The sequence below is a fragment of the Mustela nigripes genome, chromosome 3, assembly GCF_022355385.1.
Source record: "Mustela nigripes isolate SB6536 chromosome 3, MUSNIG.SB6536, whole genome shotgun sequence".
Classification (NCBI taxonomy): Eukaryota; Metazoa; Chordata; class Mammalia; order Carnivora; family Mustelidae; genus Mustela; species Mustela nigripes.
The window spans coordinates 106,842,572-106,858,640 of record NC_081559.1 but is presented as its reverse complement, the minus strand read 5'-3'; the positions used below and the strand labels follow the sequence as shown (position 1 = coordinate 106,858,640).

General features: G+C 37.9%; 1 protein-coding gene across 1 annotated transcript in view; it reads right to left on the bottom strand.

Moving 5' to 3' along the window:
* CNTNAP5 (contactin associated protein family member 5) overlaps positions 1 to 16,069 on the bottom strand; it is an 831,640-nt gene that overhangs the window by 670,547 nt on the left and 145,024 nt on the right. The gene's annotated exons all lie outside the window — the stretch shown is intronic.

Sequence of the window (16,069 nt, the reverse complement as noted above, 5' to 3'; positions counted from 1 at the left end):
CCATAAGTGACTCTTAATCTCACAAAACAAACTGAGGGTTGCTGGGCCGGGAGGGGGTTTGGGAGAAGGGGGTGGGATTATGGACATTGGGGAGGGTATGTGCTTTGGTGAGTGCTGTGAAGTGTGTAAACCTGGTGATTCACAGACCTGTACCCCTGGGGATAAAAATATATGTTTATAAAAATAAAAAAATAAAAAATTAAGAAAGAAAGAGAGAAAGAAAAAAAAATAAAAATAAAAAATAAAATTAACAAATTTAAATCAAGCAAAACAGAGATGAATGACCACACATTAGAATGATTTCCAAAGTATAGTTAATACTTCTCATCTTCCTTTTAGATAAATAGAATAAATAGTGTCATGAGAATACTACACACCCACACACACACATATATCACATGGTAAGTCATATCATGTTGTAAAGCGGCACGTCCTTAATTGTCCAAAGAGAAAAGTGAGCAGTAAGTACTATATTCAGTAAAAAAGAAACATCACATTGACCTGAAGTATGTAGTTCCCCATGCTTTCAGAACACAATTCTAGTCTCTTCCTCTCTGGGCTCAGACCTGGTTTGCAGTGACATGGCTAAACACACCAAGAAGATCGGAATCCTGGGTAAATATGGGACCAGTTATAGTGCCTTCCTCAGGAAAACGGTGAAAAAGATTGAAATGAGCCAGCATGCCAAGTACACTTGGTCCTTCTGCAGTAAAAACAAGATGAAAAGACTAGCTGTGGGGATCTGGCATTGAGCCTCCTGCATGAAAACTATCGTTGATGGTGCCTGGATCTACAACACCCTTCTGCTGTCACAGTAAAGTCAGCCATCAGATGACTGAAGGAGTTGAAAGACCAGGAGAAGCCCCACCATTTGCTGGCCTATAACAAATGGGTTAATTTATGTAACAAACAACACCACCACCAACAACAAAAGAATATAATTCTAGTCCCTTGCCTCTCTAGATCCATTCATAATCACACTGTTTGTTATTTTATTTCCTAGCACTCCTTATTTCTCAGTCTGTGCTCACAGCTGGATAATATTTTGACAGCTTTCTGGACCATTCTGTGCCATACTTCTATGCCCCTCCATCTGTGACTTTGTCCTGAAAGCCCTCCATATCACCTTCCGCTTGCCCACTCATCAACTCCTATTTCCTGCACAGGATAAAAATGCTCCCAGAGCATGCCTTGATCTCCTCATGCAGAGAGAAGTGCTTCTTCTTTGGGGGGGGGGGTCAGTAGGTCAGTAGGAAGACTTACCACAACAATAAGCTTTTATTTCAATGATATTGTTGCACCTGAGGCATCAAGCTCTTTGAGAGCTGGAACCATGTCTTACTTCCTAGCCTCCTTGCCTTTCCCAGTGATGATCACAGATAAGCTGTTTAATAATTATTTGTTGAGTAGAATCTTAGATAAATGAAGGAAAGTCTTTAATCCAAATTAAAAATCTGAGTAGGAACTGGGCAGCTTTCTAAAATGGGAAATGTCTAGGCAACAATCAAAACTTTGGGGGTTACAGCTCAGTGGAAGAGCATTTGACTGCAACTGTAAAAACTCCATCCAAGTCACATAGGGGAGTTAAATCAAAAACTGAATGCCTGAAGAGAATTTTGATGAGCTCATCAATACTATTTTTGTATGTGTGTGATTTCCAAATACCTTCTTTAATTGATCTTTGGGGGAAAAAATGTCTCAGGTGAGTAGGACGGCCATAATGGTGGTCATCTAACAGGTGAGAAGCAGTTACCAGTGACACACAAGTGTTACCTGGAAAGACAAAGATACCTTCTCTCCAAAGTACTTGCTCTAGCCTCAAACATCTCCCCCATCCCAGTTCTGCTGGCAAAGAAAGCAGACCAATAAATACAGAGGGGATCCTGACTGTGTAAATCTAGTGAGTGTGCAAGTATTGAGTCAAATAAAAACATTAATGCTGTGGGTTGCATCACTCTGCCCATGCATTTGGTTGTCCTGCTTACTTACTGGTACATTTAGACTAATCCATTCATTTCTCTGTGCTGCAGTTTCCCTCCCTGGAAACTGGTGATGCAGATGCCTATTCTCCATAGAGAGAATGTGACAAATTAGAATTATTATGAATAAGCAATGGAGAAAATAATGCTTGGCAGATAAAAGTGTTCAATTAATGGTAACTATAACATTATAATTATCCAGTAAGCCCCTGTATGGATTTTGGAAGGAAATGATGTAAGAAAATGATGTTTAGAGAGTACATAAACTTGAATCCTAAAATTTAGAAGTGAAAACACTTCTAGTTCTCAATGATCATCTTTAACTTATCACTAGACCTCTCTGAATATTGCTCTTAGAATTTAAGGATAGGAACTAGGCAAGGGTGGCGAATAAACTGGCCTTAGTGGTTCCCACTTACCAGCTGGTTCCCTTTTATTGATTACTGATGGCTCTACCTTAATGTGCTTATCCTCTTCTAAAAAATTTTAATCACTGCAAGAGAGGGAACCAGGCAGAGTTCAGAGCTAAGTCTCAAATCTGGTCCTTTTGTCTTTGCTGCCCTCTATCACCCGTACAAAATATATCCAATTTACAGCAGTAGAGAGAAGATCTTCATTTATTATATGCAGACAGATATTAATTATTCTAATCCCCTCATATTACCATATTTCAATTTTAGAAATGCTATCTTTTATATAAATCAATAAAAATCCTGGATATAATTTACTGGATCAAAGTATGGTGTGCCATTTGTTAAAACATCCTCTAGAGAATGTTTGCTCATCAGAAGACTGAGAAAGAGGTAGGTTCCAACAGACAATCCATTCTACCAATTGTTTTTGTGGTCCAGAGAGCTTACCCATAACTTACCCATCTGATACCAAATATTATCTGATCCTGCAGAACTCCATGAAGTGACCTACCAGGCACTCAAATATAATGATTTTTTGAGACATTTCAGGCCTCTAGATAATGATTTTTTGGGGACAGGCTAAAAATAAAAGCTTGTTCCAGTCAAAATGCTTCAGCATGCTCTACTTTTCCTTGTAAAATGGTCTTCTTGCTCATCCTGAATTACAACTGTGATTCTTAAGCAAATGTTGGCTGTAGCTATGAAGACATAAAATGCTATAAATGTTATATGGACATGTCCAGGTATTAGGTGCTGTAATTTAAAAGCATCAATAAAGTTTGAGTTGTATTACAGAGTTTGCAAATCTGTCACGGTCAGATGAGTTCAAGTTTTCCCATACCCAACCCCTCAAATTATGCATGAACAAATTTAAAAAGCGGGAAAATACATTGTATTGTGTTCACTAAATATCTACCATTTTGGGGGGATCTTTAGCAATCAAATAACAAGAGAAAAGACACACTGGAAAGCAGTTATAACCCTGGGAAATTTTAATTTTATTGCTCAAGACAGAAAGTGGTATATTTCAAAACCGTGAGCAAAGATTAATGGAGATGAAGGGAATGGTAAGTGGCTGTGAACCAAGACATTTAACTTTAATGTCACTGCAAAACATGAGAAGTCATCATTTCAAGACTCAATAACCTCAAACTGAAATGCGTTCATTGCTATTCTTCCTTCTCTTTTTCCCCCAACATTGTACTCTGCAAGTTGAATGGGTCTGACAAGGAGTTGGTTTGAAAGTGAAGGGTTCTTTTCCTGAACAAGGTTAAGTTTAGCTTTGATGACAGCACAGCCTGGAAATCTCCTGCCAAGCATTTCCTGCAGGCAAGAAGGCAGAGGATTTTCACTTTCTCTGTCAGCTTTAGCTCTATCTCAAGTGGTTATGAGTCAAGCTTTGGAAGAGAAAAGACAGAATGAAAAAAAAAAAAAAAAAACAAAAAACAAAAAACCCTTTAATGCACAGCATTGGTCTGAGAGTTCCAGACAATTTTTCAAGTGCATTTTGATGAACTGGGTCACAGACTCTAGTTCCTTGGAGTCAGTATAATGTGTGAGGAAGGCATTCTGGTTTGTTTAAATGGAATTTTAATTGGGGAGTAAATTTAGGAAAATGTGGATGCATGCCATTTGATACTAAATCCTGTATTTGCCACACAGACTTGGAATGAATTTATATGAACACTGACAAGTTGAAAAAATTTAGTCATTTGTTCATGTTTAATATGTACTGATGTTAAGTCTAGATAGTATTTTGTTTTATTTTGTTTTGTTTTTGTCCCTGCTGTGCCTGTGCCTTCAAAAGAGTTGGACCCTACTTCAGTCCTTCAGAAGTAGGTCCAAAGTAGTTGGACCTACTTCGGTCATCTAGCTGTAGTACTTAAACCCATTCTAGCATCCTCATGGGTTCTGTGGACTATTATGGTCAAGGTTTTCTGCTTTTGATTTCCTGGGGTACCACTCCCTGGAATAAATCCTGATTCAAGATTAAGTTCCCAGATCTCGGATGTCACACTTGGGTTGAGAAAGCCCTAGGATCCTTGTGGCCTCTGTCTTGTAGCTTGATCTCATTTTACTATTTCATGTAACCAAATCCACTGGCTGATTAGGTCCTCCAGAATCTGTCTGACACAGAGAGAGAGAGCTTGGAAAAGCTGTCTCACCCCATGGTAGAAGAAAAAAGAATGATAGATGAAGAGAAGGGAAGATTATCAGCATGGAAAAGTTATATGGATAAAGTTTCCCTTCTTATTACAAAGTGTCTTACAAAACAGGCCATCTGTATACTGTTCCAGTTGCTATAACTACCAGCATTACAACAGAACACACCACTTATGGAATTCAGACAACGGCACTCTGTGACAGGGGATTTACATAAATTACCTCATTGCTTCCTCCTAATACTAATTATGAATTAAGTATTATTTTCCTGGTTTAATAAGGAAGCGATTTCAGAGTATTTAAGTAACTTGTCCAAGGTCGCAGAGCTTGGATGGGCCCTAAATCTGCCCAATGACTGCTAACAATAACTACCTTATTATCATCCTGCAGAATTAACCCAGGATCCTTCAGTTCATTCTGTTCATTTTTTCCCCAATATCTTGACCAATCTTGGAATCTTAGACTCTTTACAAAAAATACAAGAGAGCTTCATATATACTCTGCCAAGTGCTATTACAATACATATGAGAGTATGTCCATATCAAAAATTAACTAAATCAGTAGGCATAGGTTGAGGTCCACTACTAAAACTTCCTCAGGAGGACCTCATCCAAGTACCTTTCAGAGATTCTATTACCTGGAATTTAAGTTATCCTGGGCACACCCAGGGATATGTCTCCAGGGTCTACAGAGCCAACAACACACAAAGGAGGTAAAAGGAGAGTGATGACTGATTTAGAGTGAGGGGCACTCTACTGCCTCTGCTTTGGCACAGCAAATGATTGGTTTAACCCTCTTGAAATTTAGAATTTTTGTTTTCTGTGACATCTCAGATATAAGTCCTCCCGCTATCCTGAACTTTCTGCCCTTCACAGAAGCTTACCTAGGCTTTGGAGGATCTTCCTATACAACTTGGCTGTGGACCCTCATTCTGTCTGTCTTCTGGCTTAACCAGAAGGATGACATGCAAACTCTGCTCCTGAACTGGGCTTTCTATTTCTTCTCGAGTCCAGCCCCACCTGGCCAGCAAGTTCCCACTCACAGACCTGCATGACAGCTTTTGTTTTTTAGATTTACACTACGGAAGAGATGCTAACATGAAACTAGCATGTAAAAATCAAGCCCTTCTTCTGAAACCTCTCAGGATGGCCATTGAATCACTTTCCCGAGTCTTCAGTGACATTCCTACAATCCATCTCCAGTCTCGCTGTAATGGAATTTGAATTATCACTATAACAGTCCTACTGAGAATAGTAAGCTCAGAGAAGCCTCAGTCAGAGTTATAGGGACATTAATTAAATGATCGAATACATTCTTCTCCCTTGATTTGAAAAAGTTTTCAATGACCATATTAATATTTTTCATATTAGCTAGCTGCAGAAATTAGCTAGCTGCATACACATAATTATATTAATATTTGAATTAGAATCAGACTGTTTTATGTTACAACATAGATCTTTAAAACATGCTTCAAGAAGTTTCTTTACATAAATGGATCAGACCTCAATTATGCAAACACTGTTTTGGGGGCAAAGGAAAAGGAAAAGGGAAAACAATATCCATAATGAGATGAATGGGCAGAGTCTACAGCTCTTTGCCAGTTTTGATACCTCGGATGAGACAGTACTATGGAATATGAAATGTGTCCTGAAATAGTGCTTCTGTAAACCTATATAGTCGACTTTTGAGGACAAATCCAAGTACGCAAAATCCTAATATTCTGAATCATTTTCAAACACCATCTCTGAATGCATGGATTGAACTTTTGGAACCAGGCTATGGGTAGCTCCTGTCACTTACTGCTACACATCATAGTTACTGTCACCCCAATTAGATATTGAGCCTCAGGAAGAGACCTATGCATGCCTCTGTACTCTAGCCTAATGGTGAGCCCCACAGGGAACTGGTATCATATAAAAGGAACAGGGTTTCAGATGGATGCCCTTGAATAATTTATTTAACCTTTATAAACTTTGTTTTCTTTGACATAAAATGAGATAATTACCCTTTTTTTAGTGTGATTGTTTTGAGGAAAATTAAATGTGGTAACATATAAAGGACTTCATTTATTGTACGGATTTAGTAATTGCTCATTCTTGTTCTTTTTCCAAAGGCAATTATGGTCAAATATCTCCTGATTACTTGATTGATTAATATCATTTTCATAATTATAAATTGGAACACTTTAATCATGTTTGTATTTTTCTTGGTTAGGTTTATAAGTAGTGCACATACCTAAGAGAGGGCTTTGGAAGGCTCTCCCTAAAGAATTTTATCTGTCATCCTAATTTAGTTATCTTTAAAGACTATTATACCAGTGCTAGACAGTGTTTTGCACTCTGATGTAATATAGAAGGATGAAATACATGTCTTCATTTCTGTAAGCTGCCAACCTGTGGGACACATATGCCTACACTCTTCCCTCTATGACTAACGAAAAAGATCCAATATAGCCCCCTCTAGAGGGAGAATGGACTGAAAGATGTTTCAAGAAATATGTGGACCTACGTATTCATTGGAAGAGGAGGAAACTGAAAATTTGACCAAAATAAATTTTATCCAAAATTTTATCCCTCTCCTTTTCTTTCTTCAATTCTCATAGACTTAAGATAAAGCTATTTCTTGATTTGCTTGGCACTGCAACTAACATTAAACAGTTTTATGCTCATACACTGGCTTTTAAAAGAAGATAAAAAGTAGTAATACAAATGACTTTTTTTTTTTAAATTTTTTATTTTTGATAAACATATATTTTTATCCCCAGGGGTACAGGTCTGTGAATCACCAGGTTTACACACTTCACAGCACTCACCAAGTCGCATACCCTCCCCAATGTCCATAATCCCACCCCCTTCTCCCAAACCCCCTCCCCCCGGCAACCCTCAGTTTGTTTTGTGAGATTAAGAGTCACTTATGGTTTGTCTCCCTCCCGATGACTCATTTCAAAATGACTGCTATAAAGAGCCAAGCATTCCAAAATGTAAGTGCATCTATATTTAATTCAAACCTCTGCTGATCACCCCCCTTCAGCAAATCACTCCCCAGCCTCCAGCTCTATATCCAACCACAGCCCCTCCCAGAGGAAGAAAAAGAGAAAGAAAGAAAGTAAGAAGGAAGGGAAGGAGGAAAAGAAGGAGAGAAAGAGGGAGGTATGGATGGAGAGAGGTATGGATGGAGGGAGGTATGGAAAAAAATAAAAGCAACCCTAATTTTCCAGACATCCATTTTCTTAGAACCTTCTCAATTCCAGGATCATTTGGAATTTTATTAAACTGAATGAAACATAACTCTCTAATACCGGAAGTCAGTGTTAATATTCTGCAATCTTTTTTTTCAGTCAAACCTGATTTTTAGCTCTCTCCCAACCCATACATCTAGATCTACTCTTTCTTTTAAAGATGTGTTTTGGTTTTGACCACGTGAATAACCTATATTTTAGTCATTCACTTTCCCATTGACTTTAGGTTGTATGTATGTATGTATGTATGTATGTATATATGCATGCATTTTTGCTAATTCAAATAACATACAATAAACATCACTGTGTAGATGTGTGGATGCATCTAGAGGTAAAGTTTCTGACCTATAATATAGGTACATTTCCATTTTTAGAAGAAATTGTCATATTATTCTTCAAAGTGGTTATAGTAATTTGTACCCACCCACAACAATATAAGATAGCTTTAATTTATTCCTCATATCTCTCAACCTTTGATATCGTAGATATTTTTGTCTTGGGTATTTTGTCAGGTAAGCAATATTTGCCAGATCATGGGGGGGGGTGTCTTTTTAATATTCTATTAACCATTTACGTTTCCTGTTGAATGAAGTGACTGTTTGTACTCCTTGCAGACTTGTTGCTGCTGCCTGCTGCTTTGTTGTTATTTAATTGTGTTGCTTGTTTTCTTATTGATTTTAGAAGTCTACCATATATTCCAGATACGAATGTGCACCTTATATTGTTAAGGCCTCTTTCCCCAGTCTTTACTTGCTTTAAACTAAATTTTTCATTAGCCTAAAATTTCCCTTAGATTTCAGGCTAATTCTGGTTCTAACCTGAGTTTCTCACCATAAACATGATAGTAATGCTACCTGATTTTCCTGCTGTCTATCATCTTCTTTCCGAATCAGCTCCTCCCATTTTCAGACCTCACCCTGGTCTTAAATGATGCAGAAATCCTCCTTTTGAGTGGCCTTGTACCTGCAAGGCTGTTCTTCTCCACTGTCCTCACACACTGCTACTCCCAGGATGAAACGGGACTGGGCTCTAGTCTATCTGCACAACCACATGCTTAATCTACCAAAGGCTTCAAATCTCTTTTTCGTCCATGTATCTCTAGTGCTTAACACAGGGTTGGGCACATTGCAGGTACTCCATTAAGCTGCCATGAGAAGTGTACACCTGGACAATGGGAACATAAACATCAGGGGAAGTGAAAAGTGAATGGAGAGTGTTCACAGGAACTTGGGATATCTTGGAGCTTGGAAGACTGGGCTCTGACTGAGGAGTCCAAGAAGACAGTGTGGTGAGGATGGAAAATCCAGATAGGCAGAGCTTTAGTACATTTAGACAGATCCTGGACAGAGGAGAAGGGCTCCATTGAAGGCTTGAGGTCCTGAGAAGTGTAGTGATTTCAGTCATTTGGTAGAAAATAGACCATCCTGAGGGAAAAATGGAAACATTAAGATGAATGGGCAGAAAGATGGCCTTCAAGGTAAGTTACTTCCCTGGTGACTGTGAACAATACAGTGAAGCAGAAAACAGAAGAGATAAGGCTTAGTCAGTTCCAACCTTGGAATTTCATGCTACTGCTCTGAAGTCTGTGGAAGGAAGCTCACTCCTTGGAATGAGGAAAGGAGTCACGTGGCACCTCTAGGTGTTCCTTGCTTGGCTACTCAAGACTTATGGGCCAGTATGGGTAGGGGAGCCTGGGCATTGCTCCACAATTTCCAGATAAGAAAACACTCTCAGCACTAGGAGAAAGTAGAATGGTCCAGGCAGCAGTAGGAATCAGGGGAGGGCAGTGCTATAAGCCTCAGAGTCTCATACTGGTACTAATAATCATTCAGTTGAATCACAGAAAATGAATGATAGCTAGATTGAGTCTCATTTCTAAGCCATGCTTGTCTACTCTTAGCACTCATGAAGGAGAAGTCTAGGAAAGGAATAAAATGAAGCATAGCAGGTTACCATCTATGTCTATGAACAAAATAGATGCTCAGAAAAGTGTTGATACTGTGTGCACTGAATCCAGAGAGCTTTTGGCCTCAGAGAAAGTTAAGCCTGAAGAGGAGACTGCTCCAGAGGGTGAATGGAGGGGGCTCCTTAAGAGAGCTTGCCCAAGCTGTGGGGAATTCAGGTTTCAGTCAGCAGTTAGGTATTAAATCTTCCAGGCAGATTGGAAGCAGCCAGAGTGTGGACAACTTCTGGACAAGAAGATCATGTCCCAGGTAGAGGGGTAAGAAATTCAGGATCAGACAGAAGTGTCTTCAGCCCCTGAATAAAGCTAGGAATTGAAAACAGGGTGTGACTGAAGGTGCAGAAGGGATTTTCAAGTTATTAGGAGGATATTCTGAACATTATGCCAGTAAATTTGAAAACCAGTTAAAGGGACATATCTTGGGAAAATGTTACATAATCAGTGGTGTTTTAAGAAGAAACGTGTGTGTGTGTGTGTGTGTGTACACCAGACAATTTAACAGAAATTTTACGAAATCATTAAAAAAAATCGTAAGTCTGTCCAGAGCATAAATGAGGAAGTAATCCTACAATCAATTACTACTGAAACTTAATAAATACAGTGAATGAAAGTTCTAGGCCACTCTCATCACCACTGAGGCAAGAATCCAGAACAGATCTAGAAATGTATTTTTTTTTGGTGTGTGTGTGTGTGTATGTGTGTTATGTTAGTCACCAAACATACACCATTAGTTTTTTTGTTTTTTTGGTTTTTTTTTTTTTTTTAATTTTTTATTTTTATAAACATATATTTTTATCCCCAGGGGTACAGGTCTGTGAATCACCAGGTTTACACACTTCACAGCACTCACCAAATCACATACCCTCCCCAATGTCCATAATCCCACCCCCTTCTCCCAAACCCCCTCACCCCGGCAACCCTCAGTTTGTTTTGTGAGATTAAGAGTCACTTATGGTTTGTCTCCCTCCCAATCCCATCTTGTTTCATTTATTCTTCTACCCACTTAAGCCTCCATGTTGCATCACCACTTCCTGATGATCTTTAATACATGCTGGATTTGATACTACATCAAAAACCATTAGTTTTTGATGTAGTATCAAATCCAGCATGTATTAAAGATCATCAGCATGGCCACGTCAGGTAAATCCTAAGGAAAGCCCAATACTTGATGCAGTAGAGTGAATCCTGTAGAGGGTTCAGCAATAGTAAACAGGACAAGAATGTTCATGTTAGGATTCTGGGTGGCTCAGTCGGTTAAGCACCTGCCTTCAGCTCAGGTAATGATCTAGGGTCTTGAGATCAAGCCCCTTTTTTGGCTCCTTGCTCAGCAAGAGGGCTGCTTCTCCCTCTCCCTCTGCCCCTCCTTCTTGTCTGTGCACTCTCTCTCTCTCCCTCAAATAAATAAATAAACTCTTAAAGAAACAAAAAAAAAACAAAAAAAACAAAAATTAAGAAACAAAATTTTCTTAAGAAACAAAAATTTTCATGTTAGAAAATTGTTTAATATGATTTATTAAATTAAGGTATAAAAGAAAAGAAATAAAGTGATTGGTTCATAGATAGGAAATACCAAAATTCATTACCCAGTAAAAATATCACAACATCTATTTCTGACAAAAACTTATAGCAAACTAGAATAGAAAGGTATGGATGTTGAACCTAGGGCAAACGTGATCCACCATGATCAACTCCTGAAAGCATTTCCCTAGAATGGTAAAAAAAGACCAACAAGCCTATTGTGAACTCTACACAGAACTTAGCCAGCATAGTGTGGCCAGAAAGAGGAAAAGAGTTTTTGATCATTAGAAAAGAGGGGGTACAGCCCTCATCATCTGCCTTTGAGATGAATGTATACCTAAAAAACCATAAACAGTCCATGTAGAAATTGTTAAAAGAAAACTGTCAACATTCTGCCTAGAAATTATTAGCATTAATAAGAGCATTCAAGTTGCTAGACATAAAATCAATGTATAAAAATCAATTGTGTTTATACACACCAGCTGCAAATAATTGAAAATATGATTTTAAAAACAAAGTTTATGATAGTCTCGAGCAGCTTGGAATAAATCTAATAAAACAGTGAGAAATTTATAAAACATGTTTGGAAGACATTTTAAAAGACCCAGGTAAATAGAGAGAAATTAAGAAGACTTGTCATTGTAAAACTGGCAATTGTACTACTCCCTAAAGAGATATATAAATTATTGGAACATCAATCCTAAATGCCATGTCTGAATTTCTTTCCATCCTGTCTCGCTTCCTTCCTCCCTTCCTTTTATGACTCTGACAAGCTGATACTAACATTTATTTAGAAGATCCCAAGAGTTGAGATATTCCCTAACAAGAAAAATAAAATAAGGAGTAAAAATATTTAGGTATATATAAAGAATTATCTAAAAATCTGTAGTAATTAAGGTGGTATGAGTATTGGCATGAGACAGAATAATACCAATCCAAAAACAAATAAATATAAATCAAGAATCAATTAATCAAATTGACACAGTCCCTGAAATATACAGAGACTTGATTTATGATAGAATTGGTCATATGAGTCAGTAGGGAAGGAACAGACTTCACAATTCATGGTGCTGAAAAAACATTCATCTGGAAATATATGAAATTGGGCAAACCTCTTCTCACTCCATATATAAAGAACACATTCCAGGTAGATTAAAGGTTTAAATGTAGAAGACAAAACTAAAAAAAATACATATTTTAGAAAGCATTATAAAAGAATATTTTTATGACTTTGAGGTAGAAAACTATTTTTTAACAAAATACAGAAAATTCAAATTATCAGAGAAATGAAAGATTAAATCCCCCATAAAAAATTAGTAACTTCTGTTCATTAAAAAATATTCCATAAAAACAGAATAAAAATACAAGCCCTACACTGACAGGTAATTTTGACAATAATCTAACTGACTAAATAATTGAATTCAGAATATATAAATAATGCCTACAAATAAATTTTAAAAAGGCATATGATCCAGTTAAAAATATATGAAAAGAATCTTAAAAAAAAAAAAAGACTCAAATGGCTCATAGATTTAACAAAAAAAAAAAATCTCATTAGTATTTAAGGAAATGGAAATAAAATACCATTTCACATTCTCCAAAACAAAATTTTTGACAAAGTTTTGATGAGGATAGATATCAACTGGGAGGCCTACAAATTGCGTGTGAGTCAGTATAAACATTTTGGACAATGACTTGATACTGTTAATATAGTTAAAGTCAATCACAATTTATGAGCACAAAATCCCCTTGCTTGATTCATACTCTCAACAAATGTCTTCCCAAGCACACAAGCACATGCGCCACATTATTCATCATGGCACAGCAGAAAACCCAGAGCAACACAAATACCAACTAACAGTGGAAGGAATAAAGAGACAGTTGTATGTTGTTACAAAGGAAAGTTATTCCACATGGACACCAAACCAGAGCTACCTGCAAAACACATCTATGGAAGTATAAAGAAGTTAATACTGAGTGAAGAGTGGAATCGTACAAGATGATACGGCGATTTAATCCATTCATATGAACTTTCCAATCACATCTTTGTTATTTGATTTGAAGTTCCAAATCCAAAAGCTTAAAAGAGAACTATAGGTGGTACAATCTTCTTAAAGGAAAACAAGAGTACAATAAACGCAAAACTTCTTGGGACATGGAATACTTACTTGCATGGGTGGAGGCAAGACAGAAAGACAGGAGAGAGGAGGCCCACAGGCTAATTCTCACAGGATGACTATGTCATTTTCCTTGAACTGAGATGGTGAGTATATAGATATGTATGCACCGTTTATTATTCCTATCTTTCACATAATTTATTATTTCACATATTATTTTTATTAAGTTTTTTTATTTTTTATTTTTTATAAACATATAATATATTTTTATCCCCAGGAGTACAGGTCTATGAATCGCCAGGTTTACACACTTCACAGCACTCATCATAGCACATACCCTCCCCAATGTCCATAACCCCACCCCCCTTCTCCCAACCCCCCTCCCCCCAGCAACCCTCAGTTTGTTTTGTGAGATTAAGAGTCACTTATGCAGCCATCAAAAGAAATGAAATCTTGCCATTTGCGACAACATGGATGGAACTAGAGCGTATCATGCTTAGCGAAATAAGTCAAGCGGAGAAAGACAACTATCATATGATCTCCCTGATATGAGGAAGTGGTGATGCAACATGGGGGCTTAAGTGGGTAGGAGAAGAATAAATGAAACAAGATGGGATTGGGAGGGAGACAAACCATAATTTAAATGTTTTTTTAATGAACTCTCAATTTAATTAAAAAAAAACAAATTTTAGAGGTGAAATAAATATTTAGCATGAGAATGGAGTATATACATTATTGAGAACTGATTTGGAAACCATAAGATTCTGCATTAATGGCTTTTATCCAGACCACCTATCATTTCACCTGGAAGCTTGGAGGTGGGGGTGTGCTAACTAGCTGTGTCAGCGCCAAGAAACACTGGGAATCAGGCTGGGGCTGAATCTATAAGAAAAGCCAACACTGTCTCCAAGTCTTACCAGCTTTAGTCCTTGGAAAGGACTAAAGCAGATGACAGTCTGCAGCTTGTTATTTGGTTTTTGAGAGAGAGGTGTCATGGATGACCGTGGATGACCTTTGCCCAACTTGGTGCGATCCTTTGCATTTTGCTAATTTTCTAATTAATCAATTACTTTATTAACATGGACTTTTTTTTGAGGTAATCTCTTCAAAAATATTTTGTGAGGGGTGCCTGGGTGGCTCAGTGGGTTGAAACCTCTGCCTTTGGCTGGGGTCATGATCCTGGGATCCTGGGATCGAGCCCCACATCGGGCTCTCTGCTCAGCAGGGAGCCTGCTTCCCTCTCTCTCTGCCTGCCTCTCTGCCTACTTGTGATCTCTGTCTGTCAAATAAGTAAATAAAATCTTTAAAAAAATATATTTTGTGAGTGGGACACCTGGGTGGTTCAGTTGGTTAAGTGTCTGCTTTCAGTTCAGGTTATGATCCTAGGGTCCTGGAATCGAGTCCCACATTAGGCTCTCTGCACAGTGGGAAGCTTGTTTCTCCCTCTCACTCTTCCTCTGTTCTCCCCCTCTCTTTCTCTCTCTCAAATAGATAAATACAATTAAAAAAAAATAAAAATGTTTTTGAGTATTTAACAATGGGAACTTGGATGTTTAAAGACAATACGTTGGTAGTTCCTCTATAAAATATACTATGCTTTTGTGGTAACAATTTTCTCCCTGTTATGAAATATAATCCTTGCATGGAAACCTGGAGAAAAACAGAAATGAGGAATTGCTACTCATACAAACCATTAATGCATCTTCCATGATAGCAGTACTACCTTGTGTGCCCATCTTAGTTTTTAAATTGAGATTCTTACACTCAAAACAATCTCTCAAGGTATCTTTATTTTAACATGAGGAAACAGGGACTGATCAAGATTAAGTAATTTAGCTAAAAGTGGAAGAGCCAGGATATGAATCCCAAATTGACTCCTATCCCTTGCTTTTAACCATTGTTGCATGCTTCTCCCTTACTACATTTCCCGTAAGAACAGGGTTTTCTTGTAAGACAGAGCTCCATTTCTTCTTTATCAGAGGTAATATCTTGAGCAATTTAAGCCATTGTACATTCAGCTTGACAATTTTCTTCTCCCCTTGGGCATTTTTCAAATTATTATTTCCTGATCAGGAGGAAAAAAAAGAAAGGAAGGTTCTATTTTTACCTAGTGCCATTTATTTTTTGAAAGAAGGGCACTAAAAATGACTTTGCACAAAGTACAGTGATTCCCTCCGTAGTTAGGTACAACATCAAACTGGAGGCCCACATGTCCTGTTAACCCACAGCGGGCACTCAGCCGTGCATTACACAGTACTTCAGCTCTGGAAGTTGTGAGCAAATTATAGCCCCTTATTCAAAATGGCAGCTTGTTTGTCCTTGTTTAGAAAAAAAGAAACTGCATGTTAAGTACAAAATCTTGACTTAATGATATTCCTTATTTCTAGCTTCATTTTCTTTTCTTTTTTTAAGATTTTATTTATTTATTGGAGAGAGAGTGAGAGAGGGAGCACAAGCAGGGGGAATGGGAGAGGAGAAGCAGGCCTCCTGCTGACTGTGGAGGCTGCGGCAGGATTCGATCCCAGAAGCCTGAGATCATGACCTGCGCCAAAGGCAGACGGTTAATGACTGAGCCACCCAGGCGCCCCTCTAGGTTCCTTTTCATCACTGCCCCACTTCTTATTCTTTTCTATATCATCCTTTTTCCCTCTCCATTCCCCAGAAGCCTCATTGATCTG